Source organism: Stegostoma tigrinum, chromosome 5, assembly GCF_030684315.1.
Source record: "Stegostoma tigrinum isolate sSteTig4 chromosome 5, sSteTig4.hap1, whole genome shotgun sequence".
Classification (NCBI taxonomy): Eukaryota; Metazoa; Chordata; class Chondrichthyes; order Orectolobiformes; family Stegostomatidae; genus Stegostoma; species Stegostoma tigrinum.
The window spans coordinates 56,206,701-56,227,295 of record NC_081358.1 but is presented as its reverse complement, the minus strand read 5'-3'; the positions used below and the strand labels follow the sequence as shown (position 1 = coordinate 56,227,295).

Here is a 20,595-nt window from a genome sequence, read left to right as displayed (position 1 = left end):
TCTGTTTCACTGGTTATAAACACTTACTTTAAATCTTATAATCTGTTTTAATATTGTCATTTCAGTATAATACAGAGGAAAAACAATATTTTCTAAATTTCAGGTTCCAGAAATATGTCTTGTGGGTTCCTGGAAAATCGTGATTGCATTTAAGTTGAAAGCAGTGGTGCTCAACATTCCCACTATTTGCCTGTGTCTGTATGACTGCATACCAAAAAGAAACTACTGTCAAATTTTTTGAGCTGTGTTACTAGATTATTTCCTATCGAAGCACACCTAACATGGTCATTGCAGCAAGCTGTCAGTGAAAAATAACCCTCCTGTGCAATAATCAATTCTTACACTTGTGATACTACTTCTGAGTTATTCTCTTCATTCAGCTCATTCACTTGCAACAAAATATTTGTATTGTCACTGTATAGCTACAGCATGTGGTAAGAGTGCATCATTTATGACCTTAAAAATGTTTTTAACAAGTACTGAAAATTCACTTTGAACTTACTTGTTTTTTTACTAATGATTCATTTACTTTTGTGGGGTTTTTTTGATGTAGACATATTTTAAAGCATTAGAATTTGATCGTTCAAAGTTAAGAAAACAGGGAATGTTCCTGCAGGGATGAGAGCTACATCATACAAGTTCAATTCTCAGCATGAAGCTACAGTAGTTGAGGAAAATGCGATATATCCCATATTTTTCTTCATAAGCTTATGGCATTTTCTGTAGCCTATTACTGCCCAGTATGATACTTTGTAAAAAAGTTTGCTGCAACCAAAATCCTTAGTTCTTTAAACTGTTTTGACTCTTGAGAAATTGTAAATCAATTATAATTTGATCCTAGAAACTTTGAAGACAAGATGTGAGATACAGTGTCAGATACACATGACATTTCAAGATTTCTGTTACAACTATCTACAACTCATTGCTAAGTGATGTTGCATTGAACTAATCTCATTACTCAAAAAACTCTGCTAATATCCTCAGAAATAGTAAGAGCTGCCGACGCAGAAGTCAGTGATAACACAGTGTGGAGCTGGAGGAACACAGCAGGGCAGGCAGTATCAAAGGACAGCAAAGTTCATGTTTCGAATTGGGGCCCTTCTTCTTTCTGAAGGCCCTTTCTGAAGAACGGTCCCTACCCAAAACATCCGCCTTCCTGCTCCTCTGATGCTGCCTGCCCTGCTGTGTTCCTTCTGCTCCATACTGTGTTATCTGCCAATATCCTGATCAGTTCTTGACAGAAAAGCAATAGTTAGCAGTACATTGAGTCATTTCAGCAATCATATGTATGATTCATATTCTGCATCATAGCAAACGTTACTCAAATATTTCCTTATTCTTATATTAATTATTTACAAAATGCTCAGCTTTATTCTCATTAATTTTTCTGTGTTATCAGAAGGCCATGGTGACAAAGGTAATAGTTTGATAAGCTTTTAAAATAACTTTTGTGGAGCATGATATGAATTGTTAGATAATTTTGGTATCTTTGTCACTTGCTTAGATGGTGATGATACTGCTTGGCACAACACCAATCTACACCAATGAGGAGTCTCTCTCAAATCTAGTCTGATCCCAGCTACAGTAAGTATACAAGTGTTAAATTTGGATTTATCGCTCCCGGATTAGAAGAAAAATGAAGAAACTAACTAGGATTTCAGCGCTAGCTGACCAGTAACCAGGGTTATAAAATGTGTATTTGAGCCCCCACAATGTTTGTCATACAATCAAGCAGAATGCTGAAATTTGTTGAAGAGAATAGTCATTTGCATAAGGTTTCAGAGGACTGCTAGGAACTGGACTCAACAAGGCAGCACCCCCAAGAAAGAAATAGATAGAATTTACATCATTCAGAACATTCAATCCAACAAATACCTTCTGTTTATTCTTTACACACACCAATAGTCATATGCATATTCACTTCATGTTCCAGTATCCCATCCACCCATTTCCATCACCAATATAGAGCATCTAATCTGAATATTGACCCAGTTACTGATCCAGCCCCAAACACCAGAGGTTAATTTGATAGCCTCACAAGCACCTTCAGGAGGACTTTTTCCTGCTGTCTATTCAAATTATTTATGTCTATTTCTATATCTATGAACACTTATAATTTAGACTTCATCAATTGAAAACAATCTAGTTCTCTCTAGTCTGTGCTAGCTGTGCATATTTGAAAAAAAACTTTTCTACCATTTCTTCATCAGTGTTACTGTAACAAACAGAAAGCCCCTAAATTTTCCTGGCATTTTTTTTATTGGAGCGGAAAGGTGATTCAGTTAACTAACAGAAAGCAAGTGATAGATTACAGACAATGCAGAATCAAGTATTAGGATGGATAGTTAGCTAGTTGGAAGGCAGAAATCAGAAAGGAATAAAGGTTGACTTTTCAAAATGATAGCAAGTGAGGCTTGTGCCAGTGCCACAGCTCACGTTTATAGTCATAGAATCATAAAGTTAGACAGTGCAGAAACAGACCCATCAGTCCAACTCATCCATGCCAAACAGATATCCTAAACTGATTTAGTCCCAATTGCCAGCAGTTGGCCCGTATCCCTCTAAACTCTTCCTATTCATATATCCATCCAAATTAAAATGTTGTAATTGTACCCACCTCTACCACCTCCTCTGGAAGCTCATTTCATACATTGCACTACCCTCTGCAAGAAAAAGTTGTTCCTCAGGTCCCTTTTAAATTTTTCTCCTCTCACCTTAAACCTATGCCCTCTAGTTTTGGACTTCCCTGCTCTAGGAAAAAGATGTTGGCTATTCATCTGATCCTCCCATGGTTTTATAAACTTCTGTAAGATCATCCCTCTTTATGTTAATAGTTTAAATTTTGGAATGAAAAATACATCGAATTGGCTTTCGATTGTATCATCCCGTGTACTCAAGTACAGAACTACAGTGAAAAGCGTACAATGTGGCCACACATGGTGCCATCGTAGGGTAAAGTACCTAGATACAAAATCTTAAGAACAAGATAGAAAGAAAGAAAAAACAAAGTTAAAAGTTAAATGTAACCTCATTCTTAATGTTAAGCAGAAAAATAAAGCTAACAGGTCAAACCTCTACATCGCCGAGGCCAGACGCCAACTCTCCGACACCACCTCCTACCGCCTCCTCGATCATGACCCCACACCCGAGCACCAAACCATCATCTCCAACACCATTCATGACCTCATCACCTCAGGGGACCTCCCACCCACAGCCTCCAACCTCATTGTTCCCCAACCCCGCACGGCCCGTTTCTATCTCCTTCCCAAAATCCACAAACCTGCCTGCCCTGGTCGACCCATCGTCTCAGCCTGCTCCTGCCCCACCGAACTCATCTCCACCTATCTGGACTCCATTTTCTCCCCTTTGGTCCAGGCACTCCCCACCTATGTCCGTGACACCACCCACGCCCTCCACCTCCTCCAGGACTTGCAATTCCCTGGCCCCCAACACCTCATATTCACCATGGACGTCCAGTCCCTGTACACCTGCATTCCGCATGGAGATGGCCTCAAGGCCCTCCGCTTCTTCCTGTCCCGCAGGCCCGACCAGGCCCCCTCCACCGACACTCTCATCCGCCTAGCGGAACTCGTCCTCACACTCAACAACTTCTCTTTTGACTCCTCCCACTTCCTACAGACTAAGGGGGTGGCCATGGGCACCCGCATGGGCCCCAGCTATGCCTGCCTCTTTGTAGGTTACGTGGAACAGTCCATCTTCTGCACCTACACAGGCCCCAAACCCCACCTCTTCCTCCGGTACATTGATGACTGTATCGGCGCCGCCTCTTGCTCCACAGAGGAGCTCGAACAGTTCATCCACTTCACCAACACCTTCCACCCCAACCTTCAGTTCACCTGGGCCATCTCCAGCACATCCCTCACCTTCCTGGACCTCTCAGTCTCCATCTCAGGCAACCAGCTTGTAACTGATGTCCATTTCAAGCCCACCGACTCCCACAGCTACCTAGAATACACCTCCTCCCACCCACCCTCCTGCAAAAATTCCATCCCCTATTCCCAATTCCTCCGCCTCCGCCGCATCTGCTCCCACGATAAGACATTCCACTCCCACACATCCCAGATGTCCAAGTTCTTTAAGGACCGCAACTTCCCCCCCACGGTGATTGAGAACGCCCTTGACCGCGTCTCCCGCATTTCCCGCGACACATCCCTCACACCCCGCCCCCGCCACAACCGCCCCAAGAGGATCCCCCTCGTTCTCACACACCACCCTACCAACCTCCGGATACAACGCATTATCCTCCGACACTTCCGCCATTTACAATCCGACCCCACCACCCAAGACATTTTTCCATCCCCACCCCTGTCTGCTTTCCGGAGAGACCACTCTCTCCGTGACTCCCTTGTTCGCTCCACACTGCCCTCCAACCCCACCACACCCTGCACCTTCCCCTGCAACCGCAGGAAATGCTACACTTGTCCCCACACCTCCTCCCTCACCCCCATCCCAGGCCCCAAGATGACATTCCACATTAAGCAGAGGTTCACCTGCACATCTGCCAATGTGGTATACTGCATCCACTGTACCCGGTGCGGCTTTCTCTACATTGGGGAAACCAAGCGGAGGCTTGGGGACCGCTTTGCAGAACACCTCCGCTCAGTTCGCAACAAACAACTGCACCTCCCAGTCGCAAACCATTTCCACTCCCCCTCCCATTCTCTTGATGACATGTCCATCATGGGCCTCCTGCACTGCCACAATGATGCCACCCGAAGGTTGCGGGAACAGCAACTCATATTCCGCCTGGGAACCCTGCAGCCATATGGTATCAATGTGGACTTCACCAGTTTCAAAATCTCCCCTTCCCCCACTGCATCCCTAAACCAGCCCAGTTCATCCCCTCCCCCCACTGCACCACACAACCAGCCCAGCTCTTCCCCCCCACCCACTGCATCCCAAAACCAGTCCAACCTGTCTCTGCCTCCCTAACCGGTTCTTCCTCTCACCCGTCCCTTCCTCCCACACCAAGCCGCACCCCCATCTACCTACTAACCTCATCCCACCTCCTTGACCTGTCCGTCTTCCCTGGACTGACCTATCCCCTCCCTACCTCCCCACCTACACCCTCTCCACCTATCTTCTTTACTCTCCATCTTCGGTCCGCCTCCCCCTCTCTCCCTATTTATTCCAGTTCCCTCCCCCCATCCCCCTCTCTGATGAAGGGTCTAGGCCCGAAACGTCAGCTTTTGTGCTCCTGAGATGCTGCTTGGCCTGCTGTGTTCATCCGGCCTCACATTTTATTATCTTGGAATCTCCAGCATCTGCAGTTCCCATTATCTCAGGTCAAACTTTATGGTTTTTTTTAAGTGCTTAGCCTTCTGGAAATGGACTTCATACAAGGACTCAATCTCTTCTGCTTTGGCATGCTTTCCTTACACAGTACATTTTAGGATCACCCACACTGGCCCTACCATGCGGCCATCAAAGCAACTGCTGCTCACATCGATCCACTATGAGCATTAATTGAGGCAGACCACATTGCAGGTGCTGACTGATGTGGAGCGCAGATTCCTCTTTCTCAGTCAACCACAGAGGCGTCCCTGCTTTTGAAAGTCAATGCCTCCTTGAGTTCTGCACTAGGCCCACCAACTTGGAAGGTGCCATGCTCTGGCACCATCTCTTGCTGTTGGACACACAATCGTTGCCGTCGTGAGCTCCCTTACGGTTCATTCTCCTCTACAATAGGCTCCCTCTCCCCGAGGAGCTGAATTCTGCTGCTCCTGCTGCATACGCTTGGAAGTTTGCTCTCACCCTGCCAAAGACTGAAAATGTCACCGAGAGGAAAAAAATAAAGACCAATAGTGAAGAGCAAAAGCAAAAAAAAAATGCAAAAAAGGAACAAAGCAAGCAAATGGAAGTGAACAAGCCTCGGGCCAGCAGCTCAGTTGCAGCACTGCTACTTCACCACGGCAAACTTGTGAATTGAGGAAGAATGTCACAAATAGGAACAAGATGACATTAATAAACCTGCCATGTAATTAGAAAATAATTTGCATTACAGGTTGCAATTCAGAATGGAAAGTAGGGAAATCACATGATTTTCAAAAATAAACATTTGAATGGGAGTCGAAATGTATAAATGACTAAAGGTAGATGACAGTCCAAACTGTTGCATTGCCAGCCCACTATCAGAATTCAGGACATCGTCTCGGGGCTGGAACAGGACTTACAGTAAAAAAGAGGGGACCCAACAATTGAAGTCAGTGCAGGGACCAACCACATTTTGCAATGAGAGTATGAGGAACTAGGGCACAAAATTAAAAATCAGAACCTCAAAGATTAAAATCTCGGGATTATTACAAGAGATGCGTATAAATTGGCATAGGGTACATAAAATTAGAGAGATAACCTTTGAAGAGCAGATATGCATGCTGGAATGGATAGAGATAGAGGAAGCTGATGTGCTGAAAATTTTGTCAAACATTAAGATTGACATTAAGATTTGCCCTCGGCTTCTTTTGGAAGCGAGAAATGAAATTCCTTCGCCACTTGCGAAGATCTTTGCATCCTCGCTCTCCATTGGAGTCGTACCTGAGGACTGGAGAGAGGCAAATGTAATTCCTCTCTTCAAGAAAGGAAATAGGGAAATCCCCGGCAATTATAGACCAGTAAGTCTCACGTCTATCGTCTGCAAGGTGTTAGAAAGGATTCTGAGGGATAGGATTTATGACCATCTGGAAGAGCATGGCTTGATCAAGTACAGTCAACACGGCTTTGTGAGGGGTAGGTCATACCTCACAAAACTTATCGAGTTTTTTGAGGATGTGACTAGAAAAGTTGATGAGGGTCGAGCTGTGGATATGGTGTATATGGACTTCAGTAAGGCATTTGATAAGGTTCCCCATGGTAGGCTCATTCAGAAGGTCAGGAGGAATGGGATACAGGGGAACTTAGCTGCTTGGATACAGAATTGGCTGGCCAACAGAAGACAGCGAGTGGTAGTAGAAGGAAAATATTCTGCCTGGAAGTCAGTGGTGAGTGGTGTTCCACAGGGCTCTGTCCTTGGGCCTCTACGGTTTGTAATTTTTATTAATTACTTGGATGAGGGGATTGAAGGATGGGTCAGCAAGATTGCAGACGACACAAAGGTCGGAGGTGTCGTTGACAGTATAGAGGCCTGTTGTAGGCTGCAGCGGGACATTGACAGGATGCAGAGATGGGCTGAGATGTGGCAGATGGAGTTCAACCTGGATAAATGCGAGGTGATGCATTTTGGAAGGTCGAATTTGAAAGCTGAGTACAGGATTAAGGATAGGTTTCTTGGCAGTGTGGAGGAACAGAGGGATCTTGGTGTGCAGATACATAGATCCCTTAAAATGGCCACCCAAGTGGACAGGGTTGTTAAGAAAGCGTATGGTGTTTTGGCTTTCATTAACAGGGGGATTGAGTTTAAGAGCCGTGAGATCTTGTTGCAGCTCTATAAAATTTTGGTTAGACCGCACTTGGAATACTGCGTCCAGTTCTGGTCGCCATATTATAGGAAAGATGTGGATGCTTTGGAGAGGGTTCAGAGGAAGTTTACCAGGATGCTGCCTGGACTGGAGGGCTTATCTTATGAAGAGAGGTTGACTGAGCTCGGTCTCTTTTCATTGGAGAAAAGGAGGAGGAGAGGGGACCTAATTGAGGTATACAAGATAATGAAAGGCATAGATAGAGTTGATAACCAGAGACTATTTCCCAGGGCAGAAATGGCTAGCACGAGGGGTTATAGTTTTAAGCTGGTTGGTGGAAAGTATAGAACGGATGTCAGAGGCGGGTTCTTTACACAGAGAGTTGTGAGAGCATGGAATGCGTTGCCAGCAGCAGTTGTGGAAGCAAGGTCATTGGGGTCATTTAAGAGACTACTGGACATGCATATGGTCACAGAAATTTGAGGGTGCATACATGAGGATCAATGGTCGGCACAACATTGTGGGCTGAAGGGCCTGTTCTGTGCTGTACTGTTCTATGTTCTATGTTCTATAAATACAATGCTCAAAGACTAGTTTAGGAGAAGTGAGTTCCAGTACGTCGGTCAGCAGCATTGGGGAATGTGAAGGCACCATTGAGACAGTCTAAATCTGAACATGCTAGGATCAGTGTACTTGTGAACTGTATAACTTGGAAAGTAAAGGGAACTTTAAGCAACATAATGGTGACAATGGATCAAATGTGGAAAGATTTAGTATATTAAAATATAGGGACAAGGTAAGAGTGGAAAATCAGAATATGAAAATGAGAGTTAGAAAATGGCAGGAAGAGAGAATTACCTGGAAACACAACAATTAAGATGAGATGTTGCAAAAATAAAAAAAGTCAAATCAAAAGACTCAGTATCTGAATATGTGTAATATTGAAAACAAATTCAATAAACCTATCGCAAACAATAACAAAAATAAATAGAATCTGACAGCCATTACAGAGACATGGTTTCAGGATGACAAGGATTGGATATTTAAGATTGATGGGTATACGACATTCTTGGAAAAAGTAAGAAAGCACACAACACCAGGTTGTAGTTCACAGGCTTATTTGAAAACACAAGATTTCAGAGTATTATTCCTTCTTCAGGTGTTATTGAGAGAGGCAGTATCAGACACAGAATTTATAAGTAAAATATCAAAAGTTCACATACTGATCAGGATGTACTAAACAAACCTAAGATGCTGTTAATCAGTTAGAATGTTTTAATTGATTAATGTGTACATGTAAATCCCCAAATTCCTACTGAAGTCAATACCCTGAAAAAAAACTATAGATTTTATCAGTGTAAAGAAGAGGCGACATTTTAGGTCAGACAACGCGTGTTTAGTGTGAGGCCTTGTTTAGAATCTGTTTGTGTCTTAGTTTGGAGTCAGACTGTTTTATTTCCAAAGCAGGAATTTATAAAATGCTACATTGGCTGATTTTCTATAAATTGTATGCTTTATGAACAAAATAAATGCATCTACAAATACAAATTCACTCCATCGATTCACATGTGTGTGTGCGTGTGAGTGTGAGAGAGCGAGGGACCATGTGTATGTGTGTCTAGTGTGACCGCAGCACCATAGGGCCCTGTCATGGCAGCTCGGCAAGACATGTCAGATCGACATGGACACTAACAGCACATGTGGGAACACCACCCACCACATACATGGCAGATTCTCATGCAACTCGGCCAACATTGTCTAACAAGCAAGGATGCCATGAGGCATGGGAGATTGGTGAAACCATGCAGACATTATGACAATGGATGAATGGATACTGCGTAACAATCGCCAGACAGGGATATTCTCTCCCAGCATGGGGACACTTCAGCTGTGAAGGTCATTTGACCTCGGATCTTTGGATAAATGTCCTCCAAGGTAGACTTTGGGATGCACAACAACGCAGGATTGTCAAGCAGAGGCTGATAGCCAATTTCGGTACCCATGAGGATGGCATCAACTGGGATCTTGGGTTCATTTCACACCACAAGTGAGTCCATCACACTGTACACTCACTCTCTCTCTCTCTCTCTCTCTCTCTCTGTCTTTCTCTCTCTCCCCCCCAAAACACTCAAACACACACACACACATAGTCTCCCTCACTCACACACATATATGCACACACTCATGTGAATCTATGGAGTGAATTTTTATTTGAAGATGTTCAAAAAGCACAGTTCATAGACAATCAGTCAATGTGGTGCTTTATAAATTTCTACTTTGAAAATAAAGCCAATATGACTCCAAACCAAAACACAAGCAGATTCCAAACAAGGCCTCACACTTAAGATGCTTTGTCTAATCTAAAACATCACATCTTCTTTATGCTTATAAAACTTTAATTTTCTCAGGACAGTGGCTTCAAAGGAATTTGTGGATTTACATATACATCTTAATCAATTAAAACCTTCTAATTGATGAAAGATTTAACAGCATCTTAGGTTTGTTTAGCACATCCCCATTAATGGTGTGACCCTTTGATCATTTACTTATAATTTCTGTACCTGATACTTTGTCTCTCACTAACACCTGACGAAGGAGTAAGACTAGTGCTAGTGCTGTTTGGATGGATTTAAACTAGCTCAGCAAGGGGATGGGAACCTATGGTGTAGTTCCATTACACAGGAGTTTGAGAGTAGGGAGGACATGGACAGTATCTCACTGTCACAGGAGTGTGCTGGCAGACAGCAAGCTAGCTTGAAGTGTGTCTACTTCAACGTCAGGAGTATCCGGAATAAGGTAGGTGAGCTTGCAGCATGGATAGGTACCTAGGACTTCGATGTTGTGGCCATTTCGGAGACATGGATAGAGCAAGGCCAGGAATGGATGTTGTAGGTTCTAGGGTTTAGATCTTTCATTAAGATCAGGGAAGGTGGTAAAGGAGGGGGAGGTTGACTTTGTTAGACAAGGACCGTATAACGGTGGCCGAAAGAACTTTTGATGAGGACTCATCCACTGAGGTGTTATGGGCTGAGGTCAGAAACACAAGAGGAGAGGTCACACTGCTGGGAGTTTTTATAGGTCTCCGCAAAGTTCTAGGGATGTGGAGGAGAGGATTGGCAAAACAATCCTGGGCAGGAGTGAAAGGAACAGGGTGGGCATTATGGGAGACTTTAACTTCCCCAACATTGACTGTAAATGCTATAACTCTAGTACGTCAGATGGAACAGTTTTTTTTCCAATGTGTGCAAAAGGTTTCCTAACACAGTATGTCAAATGGCTGACAAGAGGGGAGGCTGGTACTTGATAATGAACCAGGCCAGGTGTTTGATTTAGTGATAGGTGAGCACTTTGGAGAGAGTGACCATAATTCGGTTACATATAATTTAGCGATCAAAAGGGATAGGAACATGCCACAGGGCAAGAGTTATAGATGGGAGAAGGGCAATTATAATGCAATTCTGCAAGACTTAGGAGGCATAGAATGGGGTTGCAAAATGCAGGGGATGGGTACAATCGAAATGTGGAGCTGGTTTAAGGAACAGATATTGCGTGTCCTAGATAGGTTTGTCCCTGTCAGGCAGGGAGGAAGTGATAAGGTAATGGAACCATGGTTTACTTAAGAAATTGTATGTCTTGTTAAGCGGAAGAGGGAGGCTTATGTGACGTTGAGACGAGATGGTTCAGATGAGGTGATGGAGAGTTACAGATTAGCTAGGAAGGATTTAAAGAGAAAGTTAATAAGAGCAAGGAGGGCACATGAGCATCCAATAGCAGGTAGAGTAAAGGAGACCCCTAAAGCTTTCTATAGGTACGTGAGGAATAAAAGGATGACTAGAGTAGAAATAGGGCCAGTCAAAAACAGAAGTGGGAAGTTGTGTGTGGACCCTGTGGAGATCGGAGAGGTTCTAAACGAATATTTGTCATCTGTTTTCACTCAGGAAAAGGAGAATATTGTAGAGGAGAAGACTGAGATACGGGCTATTAGACTTGAAAGGATTGAGGTTAGTAAGGGGGAGGCGTTATCAATTCTAGAAGGTGTGAAGGTAGAGAAATCCCCTGGGCCAGATGGGATTTTACCGAGGATTGTCTGGGAAGCTAGGGAGGAGATGGCGGAGCCTTTGGCCTTGATCTTTGAGTCGTCGTTGTCTACAGATTTAGTACCAGAGGACTGGAGGATTGCAAATGTTGTGCCCTTGTTCAAGAAGGGCAGTAGATATGAACCAGGTAATTATAGACCAGTGAGACTTACGTCTGTTGTAGGAAAATTTTGGAAAGGATTATAACAGATAGGATTTATAATCATCTAGCAAGCAACAATTTGATTAGAGATAGTCATCATGGATTTGTCAAGGGCAGGTTGTGTCTCACAAACCTTATTGAGTTTTTTGAGAAGGTGACCAAGCATGTGGATGAGGGGAGGGCAGTTGACGTGGTGTACCTGGACTTCAGTAAAGCCTTTGATAAGATTCCACATGGTAGGCTATTGGAGAAAATGTGGAGGCATGGGATTGACGGAGATTTAGCAGTTTGGATGAGCTGAGAAACTGGCTTTTTGTAAGAAGGCAATAAGTGATGGTTGATGGAAAATATTCAGCCTGGAGTCCAGTTGCTAATGGTGTGCTATAAGGATCTGTATTGGGACCACTGCTGTTTGTCATTTTTATAAATGACTTGGACGCAGGCATAGGTGGATGTGTTAGTAAGATTGCAGATGATCCTAAAGTTGGTAGAGTAGTGGACAGTGTGGAAGAACGTTGCAGGTTGCAGGGAGACTTGAATAAACTGCAGAATTGGGCTGAAAGGTGGCAAATGGAGTTCAATGCAGATAAATGTGAGGTGATTCACTTTGGGAAGAATAATAGGAAGGCAGAATACTGGGTCAATGGAAAGATTCTTGGTAGTGTGGATGTGCTGAGGGATCTTGGTGCCCATGTACATAGATCCCTGAAAGTTGCCACCCAGGTTGATAGTGCTGTTAAGAAGGCTGACGGTGTGTTAGGTTTTATTGATAGAGGGATTGAGTTCCAAAGCCGAGATGTCATGTTGCAACTGTACAAAATGCCGGTGCGGCCTCACTTGGAATATTTCATGCAGTTCTAGTCGCCCCTTTACAGGAAGGATGTGGAAACATTGGAAAAGGTGCAGAGGAGATTTACCAGGATTTTGCCTGGTCTGGAGCGAAGGTCTTATGAGGAAGGGCTGAGGTATTTGGGCCTGTTCTCACTGGAGAGAAGAGGGCTAAGAGGGGATTTAATAGAGACTTACAAGATGATCAGAGAATTAGATAGGGTGGACAGTGAGAGTCTTTTTCCTAGGATGATGATGTTGGCTTGTACGAGAGGGCATAGCTGTAAATTGAGGGTTGATAGATTTAAGACAGATGACAGAGGCAGGTTCTTTACTCAGAGAGTGGTAAGGGCGTGGAATGCCCTGCCTGCCAATGTAGGTAACTCAGCCACATTAGGGGCATTTAAACAGTCCTTGGATAAGCATATGGATAATGATAGAATAGTGTAGGGGGTTGGGCTTAGATTAGTTCACAGGTCGGCGCAACATCAAGGGCCGAGGGGCCTGTTCTGCGCTGTAATGTTCTATGACTCTGAAAGCTTGAGTTTTAAAATAAATCTGTTGGACCATAACCTGGTGTTGTGTGGCTTCTGACCTTGTCCACCCCAGCCTAACACTGGCATCTCCACATTCTTGCAAAATAGGAAGCTAAGTAAGAGTGAATGGTAGTGCTGTTAATCAAGGATGGTATTTGAGTAGTAGAGATAATCTAGGTTTAGAACATCTGGATATAGAATCAGCTGAGAAATAGGAGCAGAAAGAAGTCATTAGCAAGACTAGTCTACCGGTCTGTTAACAATACAGAACAAATTATTCAGTAAGAAGTATTTGATGCTTGTAACAAATGCACAACAATAGCCATAGTAACTTTAGTCTATGTAAAACTGGAAAAATCAGTTTGCCAGTGATAGCCTGAGTGTCATAAGAAGCAAACACAAAAAGTGCTGGAAAAACTCAATAGTTCTGGCAGTATCTGTGGAGGGAGAAATAGTTTCACCATTTTGAGATCTGAATCAGAGTTATACTGCATAATCTGTTCAGATTTTCCAGCATTTGCCAGCATCTGTTTGTTTCCGATTTCCAGGATTGCCCTATCTTGCTTTTATTCATTACACTGACAGAGTTAGATTAGGAACAATGGGAGCATGATCAAGTGGAATATGAATGTCAAAGTGGGCCTTTTGGGCCAAGTTACCTGTTGCTGAACTGTACAGTCAATGTAATTCGATGCACTTCTCCTTAAGTGGGTTATATATCAAGGTAAGTTGTTGCAATGCTCTGTGGAAGGGCCAGTCAACCAAAACTTTAACTCTAATTTCTGATCAGATGCTGCCAGGCCTGCTGAGTTTTTCCAGCAATTTCTGTTTTGTTAGAAAATGTCAGATTTATGCAACACAGCCTAGATCAACACAGTGAAATGCAGATGCAACAAATCGTTAAGTGATAACATGGTGTGAAGCTGGATGAACACATCAGGCCAAGCAGCATCGGGGAGCAGGAAAGTTTGACGGTTAGGGTCGAGACCCTTCTTCACACTTTGTTATCTCAGATTCTCCAGCATCGGCAGTTCCTACGATCTCTGTAACAAATTGTTAAGTGACTCTGTATTAACCAATATCAAAACATGTGATTTTAGTAGAAAATTATTGTAAGATTCATTGTACAACAAATAATTTGGACTGTAATTATTTCACACCATTAACTTTTACCAGTAGAGTAATCATGTTTTAATGTACTATGACAAATTAACCTTTTAAAACAACATAACAGGTTAAGTAACCTTAGCAGATTTTATGAAAATTAATTCATTTTTTGCATTGCAATTTAGGTAAAGTTATATCAAATTTAGAGCAAAGCAGTAGGCTATTTGACCCAGCTGTTTGAAGCAAGTGTTTATTCTTCATGCAAACTTCTCCACATTATTTGCCTCATCTGATTCTATCAGTACTTCCCTTTTTCACCATTTTTAACTCATGCTATTGTTTTGCATCAATGCAACTTGCCTTAACCTTAACCCTAATCCGTTGATGGAGATTTCCACATTTTCACCATTTCCTGACTAAAGAGTTTTATCCTTAGTCACTGATGCCTTTTATCTCTGACAACTCCCTGTTTGTAGTCCATTTTTTGAATTCACAAGTGCAGACATCTTCTCCACCTTTATCAAATCAAACTCCATTACAGATCATATTCATCTTGTCAGCTAACGTAAGATTGAACCTTTCTGAACCTTTATGATGGTCAAACAATATTATCATATTGGTATAACGCTACTAATTGACTAAGTTATTTTCGCTTACACATCACGCCAAAAATATACTGCATTCTGTTTTGCTGCCTCTCGGGATTAGGTCATATGTTTAACTCCAGAAACGAAGATCACAAGAGTGTTGTTGACATCGGAAAAAGGATATTAGGTATTTGGATGCTTTCAATTTATTGGGCCATTTCTAGTGTGATGTAGAATTGGAAGATTGGATATGCACATATCTCAACAGTAATCCAATTGGCCTAGTGGTATTATCACAACTATTTATTTACAAACCCAAGGAATGTTCTGGGGACTTGAGTTTGAATCCTACCATGCAGGCAGTAGAATTTGAATTCAATAAAAATATGGAATTAAAAGTCTAATGATGATCATGAAACCGTTGTTGTTTGTCAGGGGAAAAACCCATCTGGTTCTTGAGGGAAGATAAGCTGCCATCCTTACCTGGTCTATCCTACATTTGACTCCAGAACTACAGCAATATGTTTGACTCTTAACTGCCCTCTGAGCAATAATGGACAGGCAATGGAAGTTGGCCTAACCGGTGACACCCATGTGAATGAATTTTTTAAAAATCCCATATGGGCCTATTGGCTAAGGCCTCAGTGGTTCCTCTTCTCGTGATGTTCAGCAGTGCCTCTCTTTCATGTGGAAGTTTTTAATAGCTTTTCCTTTCTATAGTAGAGGACACATGACTAGGCAAATCATAGTATTGCAAGAAATCACATATTGATTTTTGGACTGTGGACTGAAATTGAGAAAACAAAAGGACTCTGCTTTTAAATGGGGGGATGGTACAAGGTATTATTTCCTTTCTAGGTAAATAAATGAACCTGACTGAGACAAATTAACATCATTCGTTATGGGTTCATGAGAACACAGCCTACCACTAAACACCGACTTTCCTGCTCTTCTGATGCTGCCTGGCCTGCTGTGTTCCTCCAGCTTCACAATGTATTGATCCTGATTGATGAGCTAGCAGTTTATCACAGAAGAGTAAAACAGGGCGAAGGGAGGAGACCTCCAAAGGTTACCTGTATTAATCTTTCTTTCTTCCTCTCTCTATAAAGTTGTGCTTTCCAATTTCCTGGCAAAAGAGTAGAAAATGTTGAAAGAAATAATTCTGAGACCCAACAATAACAAGAAAGAACATGAGTCTAACCTCACAAACAGTAAACTCCAAACTGATCATCAGTATGCATATAACATTGACTCATTTATCAAGGAATTAGATTGTGGAATTGACCTATTTAATATTATAAGTTTGGACTTGTGATATAGACTATATTCTTCCGACTGTACATTTTCCCACCCCTAATAATACTTGTGTTTTACCTTTTGGTGTGCATTTCCGAATGTGTGTGTTTTTAAAAAAATGGTTATGTTAAACAAGAAATCCTATTCTTTTACTGTTCTTGTTACGGTTAAGTGTGTTACAACAAATAAAGATTCTTTATTGTTATGAAGTATGCTGGTGTAGTTTGTTTTATCCAAAGTAACCCCTGTAAGTCAGAGGCAAATTGGGACTCATGGTACTTTCATTATATCTTCATATTTGCTATGATTTCTGGAATGGAGCAGTTTGCTTTCCAGCATCCTGTGGTATGTGATAGTGTACAAAGTACTTGAAAACTGGAATTGAATTAAACGATTTAACATCATTTGCATTTTATAGCAACTAATGCATAAAATATAGTGAAAAGCTTCAACTGTTGTTGCAATCCAACGTCACTTTGAATTGTTTACGAATAAAGTGAATTAAAAAAATAACTGAAAGAGGGTCCATCTTTGTTCTGCCACTTCTGCCCTGAGTCCTGAGCTGTGATCCAGCTCACCGACAACACTGTGACTCCACCTGTCCTCCACTGCCTTGCAGCTGACTGTATGGCCCTATCAACATATGAGTTGCTTCTTTTTAGGTGCCATCTCTTCGCCACTAGGTCCACTGTGCTAGTGTCACTGCTGATGGCATGTCCCATGCTGAACGCACGCTTGCTCCACCAACAGGGGACCCTGGTTTCGTTACCACTGCCATCTCACCGATAACCAGGAGTCCTCAAGTCAGGATTTACCACAACCAGAAGCTGCCAACTCTGCCTCATCAGAGATAATGGGAACTGCAGATGCTGGAGAATCTGGGATAACAAAGTGTGGGGCTAGAAAAACACAGCAGGCCAAGCAGCATTCTAGGAGCACAAAAGCTGACGTTTTGGGCCTAGCCCCTTCATCAGAAAAGGGGGATGGGGAGACGACTCTGAAATAAATAGGGAGAGAGGGGGAGGGGGACTGAAGATGGATAGAGGAGAAGATAGGTGGAGAGGAGAGTATGGGTGGGCAGGTAGGGAGGAAACTGGTCAGTCCAGGGAGGATGGACAGGTCAAGGGGACAGGATGACGTTAGTAAGTAGGAAATAGAGGCGTGGCTTGAGGTGGGAGGAGGGGATAGGTGAGAGGAAGAAAAGGTTAGGCAGACTGGGACAAGCTGGGCCGGTTTTGGGATGCAGTTGGGGGAGGGGAGATTTTGAAGCTGGTGAAATCCACATTGATACCATTGGGCTTCAGGATTCCCAAGCGGAATATGAGTTGCTGTTCCTGCAACCTACGGGTGGCATCATTATGGCACTGCAGGAGGCCCAGGGTGGACATGTCGTCAAATGAATGGGAGTGGGAGTTGAAATGATTCATGACTGGGAGATGCAGTTGTTTACTGCGAACCGAGCATAGGTGCTCTGCCAAGTGGTTCCCAAGCCTCCTCTTGGTTTCCCCAATGTAAAGGAAGCCACACCGGTTACAGCGGATGCAGTATACCACATTGGCGGATGTACAGGTGAGCATCTGCTTGATGCGGAAAGTCTTCTTGGGGCCTGGGATGGGGGCGAGGAAGGAGGTATGGGGGGCAGGTGTAGCACTTCCTGCGGTTGCAGGGGAAGGTGCCGGGTGTGGTGGGGTAGGAGGGGAATGTGGAGCAGACAAGGGAGTCGTGGAGAGAGTGGTCTGTCCGGAAGGCAGACAAGGGTGGGGGTGGGGGAGGGGAATGTCTTAGTGGTGGGGTCAGATTGTAGATGGAGGATGATGTGTTGTATCCGGTGGTTGGTAGGGTGGTATGTGAGGACTAGGGGAATCCATCTACAATCCGACCTCACCACTAAAGACATTTTTCCCACCCCACCCTTGTTTGCCTTCCGGACAGACCACTCTCTCCGCGACTGCCTTGTCTGCTCCACACTCCCCTCTAACCCCACCACACCTGGCACCTTCCCCTGCAACCGCAGGAAGTGCTGCACTTGCCCCCACACCTCCTCCCTCACCCCCATCCCAGGCCCCAAGATGACTTTCCACATCAAGCAGATGCTCACCTGCACATCCGCCAATGTGGTATACTGCATCCGCTGTACACAGTGTGGCTTCCTCTACATTGGGGAAATCAAGGGGAGGCTTGGAGGCCGCTTGGCAGAACACCTACACTCAGTTTGCAGTAAACAACTGCACCTCCCAGTCACGAATCATTTCAACTCCCCCTCCCATTCATTCAACGACATGTCCATCATGGTCCTCCTGCAGTGCCATAATGATGCCACCTGTAGGTTGCAGGAACAGCAACTCATATTACACTTGGGAACCCTGCAGCCCAATGGTATCAATGTTGGACTTCACAAGCTTCAAAATCTCCCCTTCCCCCACTGCATCCCAAAACCAGCCCAGCTTGTCCCAGCCTGCCTAACCTGTTCTTTCTCTCACCTATCTCCTCCTCCCACCTCAAGCTGCACCTCTATTTCCTACCTACTAACCTCACCCCGCCCCTTTGACCTGTCCGTCCACCCGAGATTGACCTATCCCCTCCCTACCTGCCCAGCCATACTCTCTTCTCCACCTATCTTCTCCTCTATTCATCTTCAGTCTTCCTCCCCCCTCTGCCTATTTATTTCAGAATCCCCTCCCCATCCCCCTTTTCTGATGAAGGGTCTAGGCCCGAAACGTCAGCTTTTGTGCTCCTAAGAAGCTGCTTGGCCTGCTGTGTTCATCCAGCTTCACACTTTGTTATCTTGAACTTTGCCTCATCGACAACCAGGAGTTCCTGTTCTGGGCCTACCACCACCAGGAGACCCTGGCTCTGCTGCTGCTTTGATGATGCCAACAGTACCTACACCACGCATACCACTTTGCTGTCGCCTAATCGCCAACCCCAGCAGACACCACCCTGGGCCCACTACAACCAACATAACCTGGCTCTGCTGCCAGATCAGACCAACGTCGCTGCCTCATCAAGAGATTTGCTCAGGCTGCCCTCCTCTGAATTCTCGCCTCGCTGGTACCGCCATCTTGAAAGATCTGCTGCTGCTGCCAACTCCCATCACTGCAGGAGCTTTAATGCTGCTGTTGGTGACCCTGAGAACTCTCTTGCTGCTGCTACTGACATGTCTAATTGTGTTCTTCAAATGTTTTAATAATGCAACTGTCTTCATCAAATAGCTGTCAGTGTGTGTCAGCTATGAGTAATTGAGTAAGGCTTGCAACAGTGTTAAATGTGTGAGAGTGAGGTAAAACACATTAATTGACAGGTTTAGTCCCAAACTGTTGCAAAATATCTGCATTGCACCCATGTCCTTCGAGCAGCTCTCCTGGCACTGATCTCCAACTTTATTTCCACCTACTGTTTCCTGAGAATGTGCCTGTCTTCCTGATGTTACAAGGCCCAGATTTTCAAAGTGCCAATAAGAGCCCAGCACTGGGATGGATTCTGTGTTCTAATTCTGCTCTGGAGCTGCATTGCTCTTGTGACATGATGTTTTGAGTTCAAATACACTGATTGGACATGAGATGAGTTTGCCTTCAATTAATGATGCTAAATGCCTTGGGCATTGCATAAGAAACATAAGAAAGAAACAAGAGGCAAAAGTAGATATTGGGCCATTCCAAATTGATGCTGGAAGGCTAGTGATGGGAGATAAGGAAATAGCTGAAGAACTTAATAAGTACTTTGCGTCATTCTTCACAGTGGAAGACATGGGTAGTATGCCAACAATTAGGGAGAGCCAGGGGACAGAGTTGAGTATGGTAGGCATTACAAAAGAGAAAGTGCTAGAAAAGCTAAAGGGTCTAAAAATTGATAAATCTCCTGGCCCTTATGGGCTGCATCCGAGAGTTCTGAGGGTCGTGATCTTTCAAAAGTCACTGGAGTCAGGGAAAGTCCCAGATGATTGGAAAATTGCTGTTGTAACTCCCTTGTTGAAGAAAGGATCAAGGCAAAAGATGGAAATTTATAGGCCGATTAGCCTAACCTCGGTAGCTGGTAAAATTCAAGAATCCATTGTCAAGGAGGAGATTTCTAAATTCCTGGAAGTGCAGGGTCAGATTAAAACAAGTCAGCATGGTTTTAGTAAGGGGAGGTCGTGCCTGACAAACCTGTTAGAATTCTTTGAAGAGGTAACAAGTATGTTAGACCAGGGAAACCCAGTAGATGTTATCTATCTAGACTTCCAAAAGGCCTTTGATACAGTGCCTCACGAGAGGCTGCTGAGCAAGGTGAGGGCCCATGGTGTTCGAGGTGAGCTACTGGCTTGGATTGAGGATTGGCTGTCTGACAGAAGGCAGAGAATTGGGATAAAAGGCTCTTTCTCGGAATGGCAGCCGGTGACGAGTGGTGTACCACAGGGTTCAGTGTTGGGGCCACAGCTGTTCACCTTATATAGTAATGATCTGGATGAAAGGACTGGGGGCATTCTGGCAAAGTTTGCCGATGATACAAAGATAGGTGGACAGGCAGGTAGTACTGAGGAGGTGGGGAAGCTGCAGAAAGATTTAGAAATGGCTGATGAAATTCAATGTGAGTAACTGTGAGGTTTTG

At 43.9% G+C, this 20,595-nt stretch overlaps 1 long non-coding RNA gene across 3 annotated transcripts in view; it reads left to right on the top strand.

The window, feature by feature from the left end:
• LOC132209585 (uncharacterized) overlaps window positions 1-20,595 on the top strand; it is a 167,731-nt gene that overhangs the window by 32,453 nt on the left and 114,683 nt on the right. For 2 of the 3 annotated variants that reach the window (XR_009445753.1, XR_009445751.1), the window contains exon 3: window positions 1,505-1,584. This is a non-coding gene — a long non-coding RNA (uncharacterized LOC132209585). Of the gene's footprint in view, window positions 1-1,504; window positions 1,585-15,147; window positions 16,208-20,595 lie in introns of those variants that run through there. The other variant, XR_009445752.1, reaches the window with a different exon arrangement.